This window comes from Biomphalaria glabrata, chromosome 6 (assembly GCF_947242115.1).
Source record: "Biomphalaria glabrata chromosome 6, xgBioGlab47.1, whole genome shotgun sequence".
NCBI lineage: Eukaryota > Metazoa > Mollusca > Gastropoda > Planorbidae > Biomphalaria > Biomphalaria glabrata.
Window position 1 is genome coordinate 29,706,837 of NC_074716.1, and position 9,878 is coordinate 29,716,714.

At 36.7% G+C, this 9,878-nt stretch overlaps 2 non-coding genes across 2 annotated transcripts; both read left to right on the forward strand.

Annotated features, from left to right (window-relative positions):
• Positions 1-7,891: 7,891 nt before the first annotated feature.
• Positions 7,892-7,965, forward strand: Trnat-agu (transfer RNA threonine (anticodon AGU)). The gene has a single exon. It is a non-coding gene; the product is annotated as a tRNA-Thr (tRNA).
• A 909-nt stretch (positions 7,966-8,874) lies between these two features.
• On the forward strand, positions 8,875-8,948 carry Trnat-agu (transfer RNA threonine (anticodon AGU)). Its single transcript has one exon. It is a non-coding gene; the product is annotated as a tRNA-Thr (tRNA).
• The last annotated feature ends 930 nt before the right edge of the window (positions 8,949-9,878 follow it).

Below are 9,878 nucleotides of genomic sequence, written 5' to 3' on the forward strand. Positions count from 1 at the left end.
CATGGTATTTTGGCCGATTCGGTGGGGTGAGGGGGGGCGATTGCATGTACTGCCATCCCCACTCTAGCCCTCTGAGTGCTGGGGGGGGGGGGGCGGTCCTATTTTTGTGGAGAATCATAGTTTGTGAATAAAATTAGTTGAATATCTATATAATATAAACTACGTATTGATATGTGACCTATTGTATATTATGTCGTACCACACTCTAATCTCAAATTGTATCATTAGTAAATTTAAATGAAAAAGGGTTGTACCAGGTGTTTCCCCAATCGAACAAATCAATACTTTTTGTATTATAGTTAAGAAATTACAAATTAAAAAAAATCTGTCATTAATATAATTTATATATACTATAAATTAAATTCTTATATCGAGTCGCCCCACCCCTATTCTTTAATGCCAAATGCAATCTTTAGCAGAAATTATTAAAGGAGCGAGGATTAATCGTTTTCACTCTACCGCCCCTCCCATTTCCAGACAGAGTTTTTTGTAATTTCACATGAATTTATCATAAGTATTTTAAGAAAGACTTTGCATTGGAAAAGTTAGAATTCAAACGAAATTTTTCAGTATAAGAGTCATGATTGAGATGAGTTCTAAACTCAAATAATTTTTTTATAGTCGCCTTTTCCCGACCTTTACTCAATCTGATATTTTTCTAGCTAAAAATTTTGGAACTATAACTCATAATTCATACTACAGTTTTCTTGAATACTATTTATCGAAAAATTTTTTTTTTCGGCGGCGATCCTCAAAGCAAAAATCTAAATACGTGGGGTATCCGATCTTTTCAAGGAACAAATCGGTTTTATTTGCAATGTATTATGGGCCTATAAATTCATATTAAATAATTTTTCAAGTACAACGTTATTCGAAAGGGCCTTTTTTAATAGTATGAATAATGAGCTTTAGGTCAGGAGAATGCTTTTCTGCAGTGAAGAATGCAAGAAAACGCTTTTGGCGTCGTGGCTTCGCCCCGAACTCCATTGATGAATAATGAGCTGTAGATGTCAGAAGAATACGTTTCTGCAGTGAATAATGCAAAAAAACGCTTTTGGCGTCGGGGCTCCGCCCTGAACTCCATTGACGAATAATGAGCTGTAGATGTCAGGAGAATACGTTTTTGTAGTGAAAAAAGCAAGAAAACTCTTTTGGCGTCGGGGCTGCGCCCCGAACTCCACAAGAGAACCTTAAAGCCCTGCCCAAGTTGTTTTGTTTTTCACCGAAGGTTGAGAAATGCTGCTTTTTTATTCTTAAATATATATATATATATAAATATATATATATGTGTGTGTGTGTGTGTGTGTATGTGCTGTACGCACGTTTATGCGTAGGGTTAGGGTTTACTGGGCGTTAGGGTTAGGGTTTGGAAAAAAATCGCCCCCCCCCCCAGTCCAAAGTTCTGGATCCGCTAGTGATTATAAGACATTAGTTAGGCCAGGTTCACATCTAACAGTACATTCACTTTCACATATTCTTTGGTCTGTGGATTGCTGGGGCATCACACAAGATTCGTCAACCTTCTTTCTCCATTCTTCTCTGTCATTTGTGTATGATAGAATTTTCATTCTGATGTTCTTTCTGAAAATATTGAAACCTGCCTTTTTATCTGCCTGTGTGAATCACTTCGGGGGCCGATTTTGATTTTGTGTCTCTTCACAAACTGTCTTTGTAACCTTGTTTTTTTTTCTTATAAAATTAAACTATCCTATAAAAAACATCCCATGATACCAATTCAAATATTGATTCGCTATTTTAGTAGGCACTGACATATAAATTCTCTCTGAATATTTTTAGTGGTGATTTTCAATCAGGATTTTATATATTAACAGGCACTACAAGACTAAGGACATAGAAATCTCTATGTATAAAAACAAGACTTTATTTAAAAGATACTTTTAGTTAATAGTTTCAGTGGCGATTTTCAATTAGATTTTTTTCCTATAAAAGGCCCTAGAAGACTTGAGACTAAAAAAGTATCTTGTATTGGATATTTTCACTGACGATTCTAATTAAGATTTATTTTTGGTATCTTTCTACTCACGTCTGCCCATTTATTGGAGAGAGGATGAAAAAACATTGAAAAATGTTTTGACGTTATTTGTCAGACATCGCACTAAACTGGCAGTGAGGCGCGATTTTTTTTTTAGCCATTGATGGCATTATTTTCGGATAATTAGACCCTCGGTAGAGATCAAGACCTCGGGACAAAGGCCTTTGGCTCTCTTCTGGATTCTTTTATGCAAATCTTTGAGTTCCGCCATGTCACTCGGTTGGGAAAAAGCCTCGATACACGCTCAATGGTTTTTAGCTAAGGGCATTCTGGGGAGAAAAAGATATTGTCACTTCCGGCTGACGTCAATTCCCTTCTCCTTATTGCTTCTATTAGCAGGAAATGACGAGTGTCTTTCACGTTTTCGATGGTGCGCGCTACCAGCTCTGCGCAGCAGGAAGTCTCAGTATGCTAATGATCGTAGAGAGTCACAGAATTTTTTTCCGAGTGGATGTGAAGGGGTGATGACAGGAGTTTTGTGGCCTTGGTAAATGAATAAACGAATATCACAAAAAGAAAAAAAAGCTGATTCCAAATTTGAACTATAAAGCAAAGGGACAAATATATACATTTTTAAAAAGTATATAGTATTTTTATTGCAACAATTCGAGTCTAAATATTTAGTTCTTTTGAGGGACAACATAGGAAAAAAAAAAGTATTTTTGTTAGACGACATTATCAATGAAGTAATATATTACATCTTCAATGAAGATCTCAGAGTAGTGGACTCCAGTTGGAAAAGGCTGCTTTCTTTGGATACAGCTTGTCGCCGGTCATATTTTATCAATAAACTGAAAGCAACTTTAAATTTAATAAACAACTCTGTTATCGCTACTACTACGGCTGACTACGTCATGATGTTATAGCCAAATTAAATTTTTTTTTTTTTACTTTGAAAAATTATAACGGTCAAACTAGAGTTAGTAATTCTTGTAGCTTGTAATTCTTTTCTCAGCTATATCCACCAACTGTTAAATTGCTAGGAAAATCGTTAGAGCCGTTTTTGAAACGTGTCCCCAGGTTCCACTCTCAACCCACCCTCCAGCTTCCACGAAGTTCTGATTTGAATAAAGGTATTGTAAAAAGGACAACACAAATTTCGGCTACTAAGAAAAATGCCCTCCTTTAGTGTAAGCGAAAAAGTCTTGTCAATATTTTACCACACGCTCACATCGGCAGTATTTTAAGTAGAGATGGGAATCGAACCCAACTTTTAAAGTTCGGGTTCGGTTCGGTTCGGTCAGATTTAAGTTCGAGTTCGGTTCGGTTTGATGACGAGTATAGTTCGGGTTCGGTTCGGTTCGCTCAGGTCTAAAGTTCGGGTTCGGCTCGGTTCGATGTTATGAAATTATGTAATAGCAAAATTAAGTTATAAGGTTTAATACAATTTATCAAATAAAACACTTTAAGTTTAATTTTTACATAAAACAAATACTTTGCAACATATAATAGGCCTATGGGCAATACTTTTTCCAAAATAATGTTGCCTACATACATTTTAAGCATTGTAAAAATTTCTTAATGGAGATAGAATTAAAGATGCGGCAGGTTTTTGCTCAAGTCGGCAAGTGGTTTAATTCTGGGCATGACTCGGCGCTAAGCGTATTCTAACCTTTTTCTCTTAGTAAGAAGAGATATTTTTTTAAAAAGCTAATATCGATGTGCTTTCTTTCAGAGCGCACTATTCATCATAATAAAAAAAACAAATATTCTTCGTGTAAAGACGTCTCTATCAAGGATTTTTTTTTCACACATAAGTCGTCACTATAATAAATTGCAATATACGGAAGAAATTCGACTATTCTGAGACAAAAAATGCAGAAGAATCTCAATAGCGGACATGTTTTAAAATGTTTTCTTCAAAACGTTTTGACCCATATTGTGCATACGCGCCTCGCAAAAAGCAGACTACAGTTGACAAGGTCTTATTAGAAGATAAAATGACATCTCCTACTTAATATATTTTAATTTTTAAACATGTAATTATACTAATATTCAGATAAGTTAAACTGAAAATAAAACTTTTTTTTTCGACACCCCCTCTCCTTGTTAGTTGGTCGTTGGTTTGTCGCTTACAAACAGCTAGTACAATTGAACCAATAAAGGCGTTTTATATTTTTACCAGTAAGGTATAGTATAGAGGGACTTCTTATGGTCCGTCAGTTACGCTGGACAGGGCACGTATCCCGTATGGGAGACGAACGTATGCCAAAGGCAGTCTTTTTTTTTTTTTTTGTGAGCTAAAAGGTGGCCGCCATAACAGAGGCGCCCCACGGAAACGCATCAAAGACCAGCTTAGGAGTCAACTTTGCTTAGCTGACATAGAAGAGAGCACCTGGTTACATGCGGCCTTAGAACGAGTCAGTTGGAGTTCACCCCCGAAGGCCGCGGGATCCACATTTGAGACCAAAAGAAAATCCGCTGCCGAGGACAAACGCAGACGCGAAAAGAAAAATTAAATGGACCACCTGCAGACAGTGGTTATGCTTGCCCTGTATGTGGCAAAATATGTAGGTCACATCTGGGACTGTACAGCCATGGGAAAAACATTCCTCACTAATCTTCGGACTCGAAGACAAGCCTTATAATAACTTATGCACTTAATAAACTTTAAAATAAAGTTCTTATGTGAACAACTCAATATAGCCAAACTGTTATTACAATATTCACATATTTAACTTGTGATAGAGATGTAATATTAATGAAATATACTGATATTTAAACGAAATCTAGGTCTTAAGATTGTCTGCCGTTTCACATTTGCATTACGTTAATTTCATCATACTCAATGCATAAACACAAATCAGTCGCTTAACCTCTTCTTATCGCCACCAGACACCACACACACTCTATGACACCCCTTTTGTCAGGAAGTTGCGTCTCCCCATCCCCCAATTCAAGGTACTCGCCATCCCCACCCACGGGGGAGGACCCAAAGTTTGAGAAACGCTACATTAAAAATACTGATGATCAATAATGCAAAACAAAATAATAGTAAAAATATTCAGGGGCGTTGCTAGGAATTTTTCATCATTTGGGGGGCCGGGAGGGGCTGGACCTCTTTGGGTGCCCCTGCATTTTGCGTAATATTGAATATTGTAAAAAACACTCATTTGGGGCCCCCCCTCAATTGGGGGCCCGGGGAGATTTTCCATTTCTCCCCCTCCTCCCCCACCCTTGCTACGCCACTGATAATATTCCAATATGGAATACTTCACAATTTTGTAAAAATAATTCACTTAATAGAAGATAATTAAAATTTATTTTAAACCAGAACACAAATAAACTTATTGTAGATTCATATCTACACTCTATAATCAGCAAAAAAAAATTCTACTCTCAACTAACAGCCATCTCAAATAAAAGTGACAATATTTTAATGTTGACTTTCTACTTACTAGGAACTAGAGTCTAGATCTAGATCTAATTAGAGGGCGCCTATTTAAACTCAAAACCAATATTGCAAACAGCCTGCGAAAATTCAAGGCCATGGGGGAGTCGGCACGTACGGAAAAACCCATGGGAACCCCAGCGCGCCTCTTTTTTTTTTCTTTTTAAAGTTATCAAAATACCCCCCCCCCTTTCCCAAGTTTTCAAAGTATAATGGAATCATTAGAATTTAAATAAAATATTTAAGTAATTTTTTTTTTATTTTTTTAAACCAAAAATAAAAAAAAAGGAGGTACAAATTGCAAAATTAGTTCGGTTAAGATAAGGAGGGTTCGTTCGGTTCGGTTCGTACCAAGCAGTTTCAAAGTTCGGGTTCGGTTCGGTTCGGTCATAAGTGAGGTTCGAGTTCGGTTCGTTCGGTTCGGGTTCGGTTCGTTTCCCATCTCTAATTTTAAGTGTCAACATGACTGCCTGGTATTACAATCACACAAACAGAACACAAGAACTCTTTTGTTCATTTGGCATTTAAATCGTTGAAAAAAAAGAGTAACTTGCTGCTGTAAATTTCTCACTTAAAGAGAAACTGGGATATGAATGTATATCTTGTGTGCAATCGTACTAATTGTTTGCTCTAACAATCTATTGTTATTTGTAATGCACAATTGTAAAACAAATTTCCTCACAGATAATTAAGATGGTTATAATAATAATTATTATTATCAATAGGCCCCTACACAAAATGTTCTGTAACTTGACATGCCCATGAAACTTTGAAATTTGAGTTCTGTAGGAAACTTTAAAATTTCGATATTTTGAGTTGACTAGGAAACTTTAAAAACTCGACATTTGTTATCTCTATTGTTAAACACAAAGCAATGACCAAACTGTATTGGTGTTGTTGTTTTACTACATTAAATGTACAGTACGTTCAATAACAGTTGTTCATTTCATCCACAATGATAGGCACTTATCCACAAAGATAGGCACTTATCCACAAAGATAGGCACCTATCCACAAAGATAGGCACTTATCCACAATAGAGTGAAAGGTGATATGGTTTCAAATATATCAGCTCTAAGTAAATACCGACGATTGCTGTCTGTTTGACAGAGTGCAGATCTCGTGAGAAGTGGACCATAAAACTCAAACATGCGCGTCAAATTAACGGAACGCTCTGACACTCACGATATTATTTACTGCCTTGAGCGTCAGCACTAAAGAAGGGGGGGAAGTCGCTTCACTGCGCTGCAACAGAATAATACAAACCATTGTTTCGCTAGCAAAGTGGCGACTAGCGACTATATACATCGAGGCGTCGACGACAGTAGTTGTTCTTTTCTTTTGTCCCCCCCCCCCTCCATGAAGTCACAAGAGGTCACCGGGCCACCCACAATTCTTCAAGGGGGGTAAGACGCCCAAGTAACAATGGGACAATGTGACGAAGCGAAGACCTGTTTCTTGAAGTGAATGAAGGGGGAGTTGCTCGTCGAAGTAAGGGTACCTATTGTTCGTGGCTCCAGAGACACTCTCAAATGCATTTCTTCTAGCCAAGAACCGTACACTCAGAGCTGAATGATACCCCATTGAACCGTACCGTCGTGTTGTGATGTCCTAAATTTATGACTTCCGAAGCCTGAGACATTTCGTTTGTTTTCTTTAAGGAAAATCCGTTATAGTAGATTTTTTTTAAAGGTTGTATGTAACTCAAGTTTTTTTCAACATATACTTTGGAATTATTCTGAATGCTGTTTATATTCTGCCATTAACTGAATATACTGCAACAATTAGATCGTTCCTAATACTGCAACATGAAATTCTCTGAGATTGTTCCAAAGAGGCCTACTGCACATTTGATGCTCTCTGAGATTGTTCCAAAGAGGCCTACTGCACATTTGATGCTCTCTGAGATTGTTCCAAAGAGGCCTACTGCACATTTGATGCTCTCTGAGATTGTTCTTAGTACTGCAATTTTAATACTCTCTGAGATTGTTCCTAGTACTGCAATTTTAATTCTCTCTGAGATTGTTCTTAGTACTGCAATTTTTATATTATTTGAAATTGAACCTAGAACTGCAAATCGTTGAGAATGTTCATTGTACTGGCAACTTTTATATTCTTTGAAATTTTTCATAGTAATGCAATTTTTTTGCACTTTTCACAACGTAGGTACCAGTTGCGAAAATGATTGTATTGAGAAGGGGGATCTTGGTCTCTAGGCTAATTGACTGGTTTCGCTGGTAGGCCGTAGTTTTTGGAAGACATCTGCTGCTTTTCCTATCGGAAATGTGACATCGTGTTATGTATGTTCTTAGCTTGTGATAACGCTGATTCAATAAGTGAATTTATTTCTTTATCAAAGCTCTGTATGGTGGGCACACACGTTGACTTGTAGCCGTTATCCAGAGCCCGATTACGTTTGTTTTTCTATCGTGGCTCACAGTGATCAACGGCTCCATAGCTCAGTTGGTTAGAGCGTCTGCCTAGTAAGCAGAAGGTCGAGGGTTCGACTCCCCCTGGAGCCTATTTGTGTTTTTTTTTTTCCTTATTGCCAGAATTATCAACACGAGTTGTTTGCAAAGAGTCCAGGTCCGTCAGTTGGTTTAGTTCGCGTTTAGTGATAACAAAAAAAATATGTAATTAAACAATTATTTTGAAATAAAAATTAAAGAAGTGTTAATAGAGGTTTTTACTTTATTCATCTAAGATAATCAATTCGCATTAGTAAATAAAAATAGAAATTTCTGGTTAGTTAGCCTGTTTCCTTTTGCAAGAAGTATCAAACAAATTGTCACACGGCACTTAGCTAAGTGTATAGTTGCATATGTAGCCTAATCGGTAAGTCTCAACAATTAGCATGTATCTGTAATTGACCGTAATGCAAAACATGCTCACAGGCTCTTCATAACTCAAATTTACTTTTTCTATATTCTAGATGTATGTGACAAAAATACTGGCATAAAGTGTGACATCTATAAGTAGTTTTAATATCGTCTGCTAAATTTTTTTTTTCTTTTCGTATAAAGAGTAATCAAAGGAAGCATAGACAGATACAATCTTTGAATAAATTAATTGTCGTCTGCTAATTGTTTTTTGTTTTGTTTTTGTTTGAATGAATAACATTGAAGGAAAGATGAAATCTTCAAGTTAGCTAATGTCGTCTGCTACATTGTATTTGAATGAACAACATTGGAAGAAAGAAGACATTTTTGAGCGAATTTTGTCTGCTACTTTTTCGGATTAAAAAAAAAAACATTGAAAGAAAAAAAAAGCGAAATAGCTGTAAGCTGAGTTATCGTTATATTTTAATCAATGAAGCCTACTCTTATATTTTTTTTAGTGAACTAACTATATCTTATTATAATCGATTATAAAGAAGAGCGTGATGACCAAACTGATAAAAAACTAACTTTTACTGCGAACATTTGCTTGTCGGCTCCATAGCTCAGTTGGTTAGAGCGTCTGCCTAGTAAGCAGAAGGTCGAGGGTTCGACTCCCTCTGGAGCCTACACAACGATTTTTTTTCGACATATTTAAAAAGTACTATAACATAAATTATATTTTTAAAAGCAAGATTTAATAGCTAGCGTAATAGGAAAACATCTTCGGGCATTTAACCATAGTTGACAATATTTCATATTCTAATAATAACATAATTATTGAGTGACTATTGAAGCAAAAAAAGTAAAACTTTCCAAAAGAAGAAGTAGAGACAGTAAAACAAACAAAAAAATAAATTACTGTAACGGAGTGTGCTCCGAAAGAGAGGGTGCTCCGTATAAGAGGATGCTCCGAGTAATAAAATGAAGCTTCCAAAATTTTACTTAATATGTTTTCACGCACATTTCCGCCTGATAGGAGAATAGAATTGTCAAAATAAAGGATTTAAATGTTGCATTGTGGACTATAATGAGAGAGGGAGTTGATAGTAGAGATCGATAAGAAAGAGAGTTACCGAAAAGAAGAAATAGAGGATTAGGAATCAGAGAGCGCAACAGAAAGAGAGAGAGAAAAACAGACAGAAAGATTGAGAGAGAGAAGGTGAAATCGGGAGACTAACAGAGAAAAAGAGAGATTGAGAGACAGGGAGAGAGAAAGAGAGATTGAGAGATTGGGAGAGAGAAAGAGAGATTGAGTGACATGGAGAGAGAAAGAGAGATTGAGAGACTGGGAGAGAGAAAGAGAGATTGAGTGACATGGAGAGAGAAAGAGAGATTGAGAGACTGGGAGAGAGAAAGAGAGATTGAGAGATTGGGAGAGTGAAAGAGAGTATTAGTGACAGGGAGAGAGAAAGAAAGAGAGATTGAGAGACTGAGAGAGAGAAAGAGAGATTGAGAGACTGGGAGAGAGAAAGAGAGATTGAGAGATTGGGAGAGAGACAGAGAGATTGAGAGACTAGAAGAGATAAAGAAAGAGATACTGAGAGACTGGGATAGAG